This window comes from Grammomys surdaster, unplaced genomic scaffold (assembly GCF_004785775.1).
Source record: "Grammomys surdaster isolate TR1022 unplaced genomic scaffold, NIH_TR_1.0 412, whole genome shotgun sequence".
NCBI lineage: Eukaryota > Metazoa > Chordata > Mammalia > Rodentia > Muridae > Grammomys > Grammomys surdaster.
In genome coordinates this window covers 233,733-248,009 of record NW_021604831.1, presented here as the reverse complement: position 1 = coordinate 248,009, position 14,277 = coordinate 233,733, and the positions used below count along the sequence as shown (strand labels likewise).

Here is a 14,277-nt window from a genome sequence, read left to right as displayed (position 1 = left end):
GTATGCAGGATTAGTCTTAGATGCTTTATCTGTACATGTTTATCAAAAAAAAAATCAATGAAGTCCTACGATTACCAAACTTCATGATGATTTTTTAAGAAATTAGCTTTAGTATTTTCTTACATTATAGTCATTATCCCCCTCCTGGTCCACCTTCTGACAGTTCCTCATCAAATTATTTCTAGTCTCTCTCCAAAAGGATGTCCCTACCCACCCACTGTCTGCCAGGCCATCACTCCATGGAGAGTAAAGTCTCTCAAAGTTTAGGTATGTCTTAACTCACTGAGGCTAAACTAGGGAGTTCTCTTCTGTATATGAGTAAAGTGCCTTGGACAAGCTAGTATATTCTGCCTGATTGTTGGCTCAGTGTCTGAGAGGTCATCTCAGGGATCCAGATTAGTTGAAAGTGCTGATGTTCCTATGGATTCACCATCTACAAATTCTTCCAGCCTTTTCCTAATTCAGTCACAGAGGTGTCTGACTTTTGTTCATTGGCTGGATATAAGTAATTGCCTGGGTCTAGGTCAGGTGCTGTTAGGCCTCTTGGAAGGCAGCTCTGATAATTTCCTGTCTGTAAGCACACCATAACATCAGCAATAGTGTCAGGTTTGGAAACTTCCTTTGAGATGGATCTTAATTTGGGCCCATTCTGAACACTTTTTTTTCTCTTCAACACTTCTCCATTTTTGTCACTGCAGTTCTTTCCGAAAGAACAATTCTGGGTCAGAGTTATTGATTGTGAGATGGCAAACACAACACTACACTTGATGCCCTGTAATTCTTGTGGACAAGGACTCTACAGGATTGTCTACCCACTATTTGGTATTCCATATAAGGTCTCTCTCTTCAAGTCCTACAGGTCTCTCTTCTGCCAGTTCTCTGACACATTTTAGAGGGTCCCCCTACCTCCTATGCACACATGTTGCCCATTTCCATTATTTTCTGCTTGCTTCCAGGCCAATAATCTGCCTCCAAACACCTCATCTTGTTCTGCTTTACCTCTCCCTGTCTCCACCCATGATCCTCCCTCCCTCTACCTCATGTGCCCTGGTTCACAGTTGCGCTCTCCTTCATCGCTGCCCCCGCCTCTGTGGTTTTCGGGCGACCAGAGGCCATCGTGGAGTATGAGCCCCACCCGCCCCGCTGCCTGCCGAAGGCCCTGGGCCAGCTTGGCCGGCTCCTTCCACACCCCGACCCCGGAGTATGCTTGCCCACCCCCTCTGGCCCGGCCTGGAGTTGACGCCATCTGCCGCCAACCCGGTTGTGGCCTGTCCGTCAGCCCGCGATCCTTAGGCGCAAGCACTGCCGGATACTGTTGTATTGATGTACTTATATAAAAACAAATATAAGCAAAGCAATTGATTGTTAATGACAAAGTGATACCAGGATCTAAACTCATGTTTGCAAACTACCACAGTTGCTATGGAAGTCAGTGAGGAAAATACTTAAAAGAGTAACACATGACCCAGGCGTGTACCACTTCTTAGAATCTGGATAAAAAACACACTATCCTACTTCATAGACATTTGCTCAGCCCTGTTAATCACTGTTGTGTTCACATTAAATGAGAAATGTAAATGACCTATGTTTATACACCTTGCTTGAAATACAAAGTTGCCAACAGAGACTCAAGTACAAAGTACATTTTCATTTGCAGTAACCAAAATGAAGCCTTTCCATTTCGTCATCCATTTGTGACATGGAATTTCAACAAAAATTGTGAAAATTCTTAATGGACGTTATTCAGAACATCCCATGAAATTCAATATTTTGATGAGGTTAGGATTTGTCATCTTAAAGCTTCAACCCACATCCCACACAATCGGTCAATGTAGAATTTTGCCCTAGACCTGAAGTCAAGTTCCTTGTAATGCAAGTAATTTTGTTCATAATAAACACACACACCACACACACACACACACACACACACACATATACACAAGCAAGAACGCACCTGGGAAACCTCATGCTTTCCTCCACTCACCATATAATATCTTCCAAATTGTTGTCTTGGAATTTGCTTAAAGTAATCAAATTTATCTTTTACCACATTTCTGTCGGCATTAGCAATAAGGAACTGAATAACACAAGTGATACCATTCCAGTGTAAAATAGACATTTATCACACCAAAGCAATTGTAATAAAAGACAGTGGTAATGCATTTATTGAAAATTGTGAAAAACATGAGATTATATGGAGATTAAAAATTACTCTATCAAAAGGTCAAAAGCTAAGAGCACAATAATCTTCACAGAGAATATATCACACCAATGCCAATATTCTCCCATACTAAAATATATGAACATTAAGCAACATATTTGTATTAAAAGAGTTATTAATATTATTCTTGCTAAATCCATATACTTTACAATACTGTTTATATTATGAGTTTGAAAATGAACACTACACCACTATTGATAATTTCAGATTAATGCTGGGTCAAATCATTTTCATATTTTGTTTTTGAAGGTACTACAGAACATGAATATAATGTCTTTTGGGTATGTATGTATTCTGTGATGAACTTGAAGGCTTGAGTTCTCTGTAGTAGATTTGCAACATTCAATACATTTGTAAGGTTTCTCTCCTGTATGGATTCTGTAGTGAACTTGAAGGGGTGAATTCCATGTAAATGATTTGCCACATTCATTACATTTGTAAGGTTTCTCTCAAGTATGGATTCTTTGGTGAACTTTAAGGTCTCTGTTCTGTTTAAATGATTTGCCACATTCATTACATTTGTAAGGTTTCTCACCTGTATGGATTCTGTAGTGAACTTGCAGGTGTGTGTTCCGAGTAAATGACTTGCCACATTCCTTACATTTGTAAGGTTTCTCTCCAGTATGGATTCTTTGGTGAACATGCAGGTTTGAGATTTGTGTAAATGATTTGCCACATTCCTTACATTTGTAAGGCTTCTCTCCAGTGTGGATCCTTTGGTGAATTTTAAGGTCTGATTTCTGTTTAAATGATTTGCCACATTCCTTACATTTGTAAGGTTTCTCTCCTTTATGGATTCTGTAGTGAACTTGAAATTCTGAGTTCTGTTTAAATGATTTGCCACACTCATTACATTTGTATAGTTTCTCTCCTGTATGGATTCTTTAGTGAACTTGAAGATTTGATTTCCATGTAAATGATTTACCACATTCCTTACATTTATAAAGTTTCTCTCCTGTATGGATTCTGTAGTGAACTTGAAGGTTTGAGTTCCGTGTAAATGATTTGCCACATTCATTACATTTGTAAAGTTTCTCTCCATTATTGATCCTTTGTAGAATTTTAAGGTCTGAGTTCTGTTTAAATGATTTTCCACATTTGTTACATTTGTAACATTTCTCTCCTGTATGGATTCTGTAGTGAACGTGAAGGGTTGATTTCCTTTTAAATGATTTGCCACATTCATTACATTTGTAAGGTTTCTCTCCTGTATGGATTCTGCAATGAACTGGAAACATAATAGATATTAGAAGATATTTCATGAAATAAGCCACATATTTTATAATACTATGTATTTCATAATTTAGTATTCATTGTAACAGTATAACTTGAAACAAAATTGTGACAACTGTCAACCATTAATTTTAAAAAGTTTCCTTCTTTGAAAATGAATTTTCAATACAAAACAAATAACCTTTCCAATGACAGCATGGCAGAAATGAGGATGTGCAATACTTCTTTTATGACTGCTTGATAATGCAAGATTCAGCAATGTATTAAAAATCAGAGAGAATATTTATAAGAAACTATGGAATGATATATGATAGAAACTTAAGTTCTCTATCATCCCATAAGAACATTTGATAATCAATGTTCAAAGCAGCTTTATTTGTAAAAGTCCAAAATTATAAACAACCTACAGGGAAAACTTCTCTAAGTGGGGATAAAGAAAATATGGTACATTTACACTACACACTATTATTATTCAGGTCAAAAATCAAGGAACTCATGAATTTTGCAAGCAAATGGATACAGCTTGAGACTTTCATCCTGTTTGAGGTAACCCAGTCACAAAATGACACTCATCTTATGTACTTAGTTAAAAGTAGTTATTAGTCAAAAAATACGTGTAGCATTTTATATTACTAAGCCCCAAAGAACCTACACTTGATATATGTGCTACCTAGGAAGCTTGAATTTCATTTAAAAAGTGTAAATCATTTCCCTAAAAGACAGATGGAGAGAAGGGAATCGGGAGAAATGAGAAAATAAGGGATGAGTGTTTCAGGATTAGGTGTAGAGAAGGACAGGAGAGAGGGATAGATGAGTATGAAAATAAATGAAAATCTGCAACTAAGCAAGGTCAGAAATGGGGGAGATCTTGAGTATGAGACAGTTACCAAGGATAAGGGAGAAAGCAAGGAAGCAATGGGGGTGACCTTAGTTGTGCCTCACTATAGTGCAGATATGCAACCTGAAGGGGCAACCTCCTCTAGCAAGCCAGGAACCCAAAAAGAGTGAGACACCTACACACCCAGTAACGTTTCAAAAAAAAATGTCTCCTGTCTACAAGAAATTCAGACACTGTGGATTGAGCAGAGACTAAGGGAATATCCACATAAAAACTGGATGAAACTGACATACATCCCATGTGCAAGTAACAATCTTTGACATTATTAATGACAATGAGTTATGCTTGTACACGTAAGCATGTTACTTCTGAGAGGCTCCACCCAGCTGCTGACTCAGACAGATAGAGACAACTGCATAAAAACAGAAGATGTACCTTGATTTTCTTAATGAAGAATAAGAAGTAGGATTGTGGGCCATGAAGGCAATATGAATTTCAAGGGAAAACCAACAGTCAGCCAAACTTGTCCTCTGGTGACTTAGGATTCTAAACCACCAACTAAAGAACATGCTTGAACTGGACCTAGACGTATATATAGCAGGTGTGTAGCTTAACCATCTTGTGGGTAATAACAGCAAGAATGGAGGCTTCCCTAAAACCTGTTGTCTGTACATGATATATGTTCTACTATATGGGCTGCCTTCTCTGGCCTTATGGTCTTAATGGGAGTGTAAGCAATTGAAACTCCATCTTCAGTGTATATGCAGGGAACCACTACCTATTCAATGTAGAAGGAAATAGGCAATGGGGGAAATACTGTATGAGGGGGTGACTGTGAGTGAGCCAATGAGCCAAAAGTAAGGAAAGAAAAGAAAAAAATAAGTCAAAAATGAAATACGATCAAAATTTTTAAAAATATTGAATAATATATAATAAAATTGTAATTATATCTGTTAAAACATGTGTCCAACAAATGAGAGTAGAGAATTTAATAATTTTCTCATATGTTAAGGAATACTCACTGAGACAGATAAATCTCAAGAACTTGATAATTCTTCAACGTTATAAAAGCCTTCATATGCAGTAATTCATTTTTTCAACAATATAACCATGTACAACTTTAGTAATAAGTACGAGATTATTGTTTTGATATTTGAACTCTTACACATTATTTAAATAATGTTTTCAGAATACAAAATCTGTGTTTCATTCTCTGTGCCAAAGCTCTGCCTGTTTCCTGGGAGGCATGCTGCCATCCAGGGTAACCAGGTCAGATTTCCAATACTCTCTCTGCTGTATTCCTTGGAAAGCACTGCAGCCATGAAGTTGGCCCCATTCCACTCTGTGCTGCATCTTACATTCTATAGCACTACGTGCAATCCAAGATTACTGCTGCCATCAGTAATCACAAGCTCTGAATGCTTTCATTGTGGCATAACTATGCCATGGACCTACAGAATTCTAAACACATCTGGGACTACTTTCGTTGCCTACAACCCTGGAAGCCAGCTGCCACCTATGGCAAAGCATGTCTTTCTGAAATCCCAGAGGCCTGGTGCTATAAGGAGCTTGCAGTTGGACCTGCAGTAGCAGAGTTCAATAGCTATCAGTGACTACTATCACAGGTCTATGAACACAAGAGTCTTCAAAATTGCCTATAAACTAGGAAATAACATAATTTTAAAAAATAGGGCAAATGGCACTACTAAACCATATCTATCCTATAACTATCAGCTATGTATACCTAAGCAATCCTGAAATGCAAGAAAATGACCTTAAGTCTAATCTTATGAAGATGATGGTGGCCATTTTAAAAGAAATCAATAACATATATTTACAGAGACTCACTTAAAAATAATAGAAAATTCAATTAAACAGTTAGAGACCCATAATGAGAAAGAAAATTATTATGAAGAAGTATAGGACAATACAATCAAATTGATAAAATAATTAAAAATGTTAAGATATGAAAAGGGAAATAGGAAAAATGACAAATACAGAAACCGAGTCAAAATTGAGACCTAGAGAACCTAGAAAAGTGTTGAGGAGTTCTAGACACAAGCATCATCAACACAACATAGGAGATGGAAAAGAAAATTTCAAGCTGAGAACATACAATAGAAACTCATGTACAGGAATTCAATTCTTTATCACCAAGGCTAGATTATGGCAACATCCAGGAAGGCAAGGTACAGCAGGAGCTGAGAGTTCTACATCTTCATTTGCAGACAAATAAGAGTCAACTGACTTCCAGACAGCTAGGACTAGGGTATTAAAGCCAATGTCTTGGTTGTTTAAAGCTTCTGTGCTTAATAACCAATTATCAGTGAGTGAATAACATGTGTGTTTATTGTGATTGGATTACCTCACTCAAGATGATATTTTCTAGTTCCATCCATTTACTTGTGAATTTCATGAAGTCACTCTTTTTATAGCTGAGTTGTACTCCATTGTGTAAATGAACCACATTCTCTGTATCTATTCATCTGTTGAAGAACATCTAGGTTCTTTTCAGCTTCTGGCTATTATAAATAAATTTGCTATGAACATAGTGGAGCATATGTCTTTGTTATATGTTGGAGAATCTTCTGGGTATAATCCCAGGAGTGGTATATCTGGGTCCTCAGATAATGCTATGTTCAATTTGCTGAGGAACTGGCAGACTGATTTTCAGAGTGGTTGAACCAACTTGCAATCCCACCAACAATGGAGGAGTGTTCATCTTTCTCTATATCCTCAACAGCATCTACTACCCCTGAGTTTTTGATCATAGCCATTCTGACTGGTGTGAGGTGGAATCTCAGTGTTGTTTTGATTTGCATTTCCTTGATGACTAAGGATGTTGAACATTTCTTTAGGTGCTTCCTGGACATTCAAGGTTACAGTTGAGAATTTTTTGTTTAACTTTGTACCCTATTTTTAAATAGGGTTATTTGACATTGTGGAGTCTAACTTTTTGAGTTCTATGTATATATCTGATATTAGCCTAGAAGCTTGAAATACCAAAGATTCAATTCACAGACCACATGAAACTCATGAAGAAGGAAGACCAAGTGTGGGTGCTTCAGTCCTTCTTAGAAGGAATAACAAAATACTCAAGGGAGCAAATATGGAGACAAAGTGTGGGACAGAAACTGAAGGAGGGGCCCTCTGGATACAATTCCCCATGGGTATTCATTCCATGGGCAGTCACCATGTTAGGTGCTGACATGGATGTCAGGAAGTGCATGCTGACAGGAGCCTGATATAGCTGTCTCCTTAGAGGTGGTCCAGAGTCTGACATATTTAGAAGCAGATGCTCATAGCTAACCATTGAACTGTTCAAGTGGTTCCCAATGGAGGAGTTAGAGAGAAGACTGAACGAGCTTAAAGAGTTTGTGGCCCTATGAGGAGAGAAACAATATTAACCAACCAGAGCTCCCCAGGGTCTAAACCACCAGCCTCGGAGCACATAGAGATGGATCCATGGATCCAGCTGTATATGTAGGTGAGGATTTCCTTGTTAGCAAAAGGTGGGAGAGGAGATCCTTGGCTACATGAAGGCTAGATGCCTAGTGTAGGGGAATTTGAGTGTGGGGAGGTGGGAGTGTGGGGAAAGTGGGGGCACATCCTCATAGAAGCAACAGTAGGAGGGATGCAATGGGGGTTCCTGGGTGAGGGGGCTTTGAGGTAAGGGGATAACATCTGAAATGTAAATAAAATATCCAATAAAAATACATATACATATACAAAAAGTCCAATGTCCACAGTGAAACACATGCTCAATTATAGCTAAAACTTCTCTTCAAATAGAGCTACTCCTTAACCCAAGCAAATACAAACCATCACAGTGGGGAACAGTCTTTAATGCAATGGTACAGGAGACAACATATTGAATAAAACAGCAATTGCCTAAACTCTAAGATAAAAAATTTATAAATGGGATCTCCTAATAGTAAAAAAGTGACTTCAAGTAAAAATAATATCATTCATAGAATGAAATGGTAGCCTATAGACTTGGAAAAAACTACATTATCTCTATATCTGACAGATGACTCCTATCCAAAAATATAGTAAACTCTTGAAATTAAGTAACAACAAACTAAACAATCCAATTAAAACTGGGCTAAAGAGTTAAACAAAATAACTCTTAATAGAAGAATCTCTATTGGCTGACAGAGACTTAAAAAAATGACAAATATCTATCGTCATCAGAGTAATGCAAATAAAAACCACTCTGAAATTCTACCTTATACACATCAGAATGGCTATGACCAATAACTCAAGAAAAAACACTTACTGACAAGGATGTGGGGAGTGGATAACACTCTTCCATTGTGGTTGGATGTAGAAACTTGAACTATTGAGCCCAGCATGACCTTGTTTTAGACAGAGTCCCATGGTATCTGCAGCTAGGACCATGCACATGTGTGAGCCCCTAGTAGTAGCAATGTCTTCATCAGGTGTAGGTATTGTTTGTATAATAATGTACAAATTTTCTGAACCTAGTAGCAGTGGAGGACAATTTTCTTCCAAGGAATGTCATAACATTTGAGGTTAAAACTACCTGGTAAATGAAAACAGCTCAAGTCCAGGAGTTGTAGATATGGCAATATCTTATAAAAAATAGTACACTCTGAGACCTTCAGGACAGCACTTAAGGCTATAAAAAAAGAGTTCTAAGTATGTAAGTTTGAAAATGTATATTTTCCTTTCAATGCAAAATGTACAAATGCAATATCGACTATATGGGGGACTTTGTGAATCTAAAGGAATTAAAGTAGGTCCCTTGTCAGTCATCATGTTAGACAAATTCTGAGGAAGGATATTAAAAGCTTTAGAGAGTGGTAGCCATAGTATATCCTACACAACTAAGGTTTTTTTTTTGTTTGTTTTTGTTTTTGTTTTGTCATTATACAGATATATAGATTCTTGGATTCAGGATCAGCCTAGGACCGACTAACACTAGGAACAGGCTTTATGAAAATGGATATTTCAGGACAGTGCCCCAACCAACTAGCATATCTTCTCAACTTATCAAATGCAGGCCTATATTTGAATGCATTTGCACTTTTAACAAAAAAAAATACTTTTAGTGTCTTCTAAGAATCAAAGTGCTGGATAATGGGATACTGACTTATAGATAAAGTGAACACACGGAGCAAATGACTAGATTGGTATGCAAAGACTAGACCTGTGTTGTACAGGAGATTAGCTAGCAGAGAATTTTGTTGAACATAAAAAGAGAACTGATTGGAGAACATATACAGACACACACACACACACACACACACACACACACACACATAAGCAAGCTGAACATGGAAAGGTAGATCCCTTAGAATGGCTAGCAAGCAGAATATAGACAGAGAGATCCTGAGACAGAAAGCAGAACATAGAGAAAAGCAGAAGGGAAAAGCTTTACCAAATAGAAGTTGTCAGTTTTTAACCCAGATATTGTCTTCCGGTTATTTGTTTTTTGCCAATTCCAGACAACCCTTCTCTCATAACTCTTCTTCAAGCCAAGGGTAGTCCTTCATATTGTACTACCATTGTAGAAATTCAAGTGGAAGTTTCTGAAAGTATTGGGAATAGTTCTACCTGACAACCCAGATATACCTCTGCAGGGAATATAGCCAATAATGTTCTACCATCCCACAAACAAATATATTCCACTGTGTTCATAGAAGCTTTATTCATAATATTCAAAATTCCAAATGCGTCTGATGTCCCTAAACAAAAGAATAGATATAGAAAATGGAGTTCATTTTCACGTGGAATATTATTCAGCTATTATAAACAAGGATATCATGAATTTTTAAGGTAGATGGACAGAACTGTATATACATTTCTTAGTGAGGTGATGTAGTCCCAAATGAAAACTCAATATATGTACTCAATTATAAATGGACATTAGCCATAAAGTACAGGATATCCGCACTAGAATCTTTATACTCAAAGAATCTAAATAACACTTATGGTCAAGGAAGGAATAACCAAATCTCAGGCTGAAGGGCAAATAAAATAATCATTGGACATGGTTGCAAGGAGTGAGCTTGGCATAAGATGGGATGGAGAAGGAAATAAGTAGTGGGGTAATCAGATGTGCTGAGAGCCAGATATGGTGGGCCACAATAGTGAATATGTATCTGTAGCTAGAAGAGAATGCAGCATCATTAGAGTCTGCCAGACTCTGAAATGAAGGAAGGATTACTGTAGATCTAAGACAATGACTCTAGGTAAAACTCCTCGCAGAGTTGGATATGTATCCAGAAGTGTTTACCTCCTGTAACTAGACTGGACTCCTAGTAGAAGCATAAGGCTACCAATCTACCCACAAAACCTTTAAGCCAAAATTCTCCCTCCATAAAAGAAACACAGGGAATAGAAGAATCACATACTGAGACAATAGCCAAACAATTTCTGAACCTACTTCCATCCCATCCCATGGAAAAGAAGCAATCCCTGACACTATTAATAATACTGTTATGCTTTCAGCCATGAGTCAAGCATGGATGGTCTCTCAGAAGTTCAATCCAGCAGCCAATGGAAAGAGAGGGAGATGTTCCTCCACCTAACATTAGATAGAGCTTGGCAGATGAACTGAGGGATCATGAGGGGGATAGGAACTCAACAACAAGACCAACAGAGTGAACTAACTTGTACCCTTGTAGCTCCCCGAGACTGAATTAACCACCAACCAAAGACTATAAATGGACTGGACCTAAACCCCTGACCCCTGCTGGCATATATGTAGCAGATGTACAGATTGGTCTTCCTGAGGGTCACCCAAGAACTAGAGTGGGAGCAGTCAATGACTTCATGACCTACATGTGCATTCAATTGAGTTTCTCCTTCTGGGCTGTTTCCTCTTGCCTTAGCAGGAGTAGATGTGGGCAGTCTTGCAGTGACTTGGTATGCCATGGTGTGTTTGCAGCTAGGGGATTTTTCCCACTTCTCAGAGGAGAAGGTAGTTGGGTATAGGAAATGGCCTGTATAAGTGATGGACTCTTTGGAGGGTGGAAGGGGAAGTGGGGAAAGCGGAAAACATCTGAAATATAAATAAAATATCCAATGAAAATTAAGTTCACAGTGGGATCTTAAAACAAAGAAAGACATTGTAGAAAGTATCCTGGGTTTCTAGATGGAAGAAATAATTGAAGAGACTTGTCATTACTTCTAAATGCTTGGTCCAATAAACCTGTGCCCTGAGTCCATTTAGGAATGACCTTTATTTACTTGTGAGTCACTGAGTAAACAATCTCTTATATTAGAGGAATGTTGTTGCTTAAAACAATATAGCACATTTGTATTTAATATGTATAAGCTATATACACATTATTTTATGTTTTATGAAAAAATAACAAAAAAATTGATGGAGTTGAAAACAATGAATGTGAATACCGAACTGCAATAAAACAGACAATGCAAATTTTCTTGCAAGTGCTTACTTAGCTTTTAAGATTCTGGTTTGTGAGTTGTACTTAGAATATGTATGGAGATTAAATAGCTAGTTAGGGACCAGTTTACAGAAGTTTAGTTTAGATAAGAATGGATCAATTTGCATTCTTCTACATGCAAATTGCCAGTTGAAACAGCATCATGTATTTAACATACTTTCTTTTTGCCATTGAATAGCTTTGCCTTCTTTGTCAAAGATTAAGTTAGCACAAGTGTGTGTGTTCATTTCTGGGTCTTCATTTCTCTTCCATTGATCTTTCTGATTGTATAATTAACATGTGGTATTTATAACTATTGCTCTGAACTACAGCTCTCGCTCAGGGAAAGTGATTCTCCCAAAAGTTATGTTACTGTTGAAAACTGTTTTTCGTATCCTGAGTTTATACATAGTATACATAATTGTCCACAAATGTTCAACATGAGTATTCCTACATGTGATAAATAAATTTGGCAAAGGGGCTGAATAAAAATTTAACTCCAACAAATCACTAGATTTATTTTTCTTAAAGGATAAATGGGTTGAAAAAGAAATTAGGGAAAGGACACTTCATAAGAGTCAGGAATAATATAAAATGTCTTGATTTCAACAATACCAAGCAAGTGAAAGATTTGTATGGGAATAACTTCAAGTATTTGAAGATGCTCATGGATTAGGAGCATTAACCTAGTAACAATGGCCATATTACCAAAAATAATGTATAGATTCAATGCAATCTTCATCAATATTTCACCTCCATACATCACAGAGACAGAAAGAGCAATCCTCAAAATCATAAACAAGCTCCTATTGTTACTACAAATAAAAATAGCAACAACATGACTCCTAAAGTTATACTTCTTTTCCATTATATCTGTGTATCACTTAGAGTTCAATGGAGAAGCTTAATATGCATATCAACAATGTCAGTAACTGAGAGACTTTGGAGTTCCTAGTATTATGTAAATTTTCATTATCACACCCCTCTATCAGTGCTCAGGGACCTATGCAGAAGATGACACAGTAAGAGTTTAAAGGCCAGATTTGGTGAATGATGCTCAATAAACTGCATGTTTTTAGACACAACAAGAGCAATGCCCATGTAGAATATGACAGTGATCAGAAGACCAGGAAAAGGGAGAAGAAACTCCAGTTTTAAGAAGTATAGACATAGAGTAGAAAGTGTCATTGAAGGTAAGAAAATCTCTAAATTACATAATCTCTTAGAGAGAGCAAATAATTTTTTATACTATGAATGAGCATGCCCTCTGTTCATGAAAGTTGTCAGAACAAATCAGATTCCAGGTTGATATACACTTTTGACTTCTAATGTTTTTTTTTTTCTTCTGAGGAAAAGAGAGAGAAAGAGAGAGGAGAGAGAGAGAGAGAGAGAGAGAGAGAGAGAGAGAGCGCAACAAAGACAGAGACAGGGTCAAAAATAGAATGATCAGAGAAATCATGATATTAAGTTAGTGTGGACAGTAGAGATAGTGAGCAAGAAGTTGAAAGAGAGAAAAACATGAACAAAATATACTCTATAAAACTATTAAAAGGGGAATAAATTAACAACTCTCTCAAACATAAAGGATCATTACTGGTCATTCACATGGAACAGAAAAAATGACAGAAGTTAAAATGTAAAATAGACGGCTCCTTTTTAAAATAGTTATAACATAGTATATATCAAAACATCAGTGTTCAGTTCAAATGAGGCAAAAATCATTCAACATTCATAGTTATACTCTTTCTTTGTTTCATTATTCTGAAATAATCTCTTAGGAATGATTTCTATTGTAGAGTTTCTCTAGGTTTATGTCAGGTCTAAATTTCTCCTGGATTTACAATCATCACAAGACATATTATTTCACTTCAGATTACCTGGTTCTCTTCCTTCTGTATCCACTCTACCAAAATTCCATGGTTCTTTATTTTGTTCAAGACAGAAGATTACATCTGGCTCTGAAACAGCAACACCTGTAGGTTCAAGTGAGCACAAAGATATACCATTGAATATAGCTATGTATTAGCACAGGACTGTGGCATTTAGGTGAGATGGAAAGAATAAAAGAAAAATGAATGAGTTTTTATAGTCACTTCTTTCCAATGTGTTTTAGAGTCTTCATACTGAACCCTTTCTAAAATTCGGAATTTCATTGTAAACTTAACACATCTGAAAAAGAAAACTTCTGGAGTCAAAGTACATTCACTTATAAAAGCAATGGAGTACCTTTTTAAAAAGGTATAAGATTTATTGATCAGCACATTATATATAAATAAAAGATAAAGGTCAATATCACAGAAGTTATAAATGAGAGACTAATCAATATCTATAAAAATAGAAGAGAAAGACCAATTAATGAATGGTAGATCAAAATAGTCATAGGAGTTATAGATATCCCTATGCTGAAGTAGAATTTATGGAATAAAAATATTCTTACCCACAGCTATCAAGTTATTGTAATTCTCCAACATAACATCTCTGTACAAATCTCTCTGAGCAGAATTCATGCATTGCCATTCCTCCTTAGAGAATTCTATAGCCACATCCAAGAAAGTCAGTAGATCCTG

General features: G+C 36.8%; 1 pseudogene; it reads right to left on the bottom strand.

The window, feature by feature from the left end:
- LOC114632737 overlaps window positions 1–14,277 on the bottom strand; it is a 240,737-nt pseudogene that overhangs the window by 152,095 nt on the left and 74,365 nt on the right.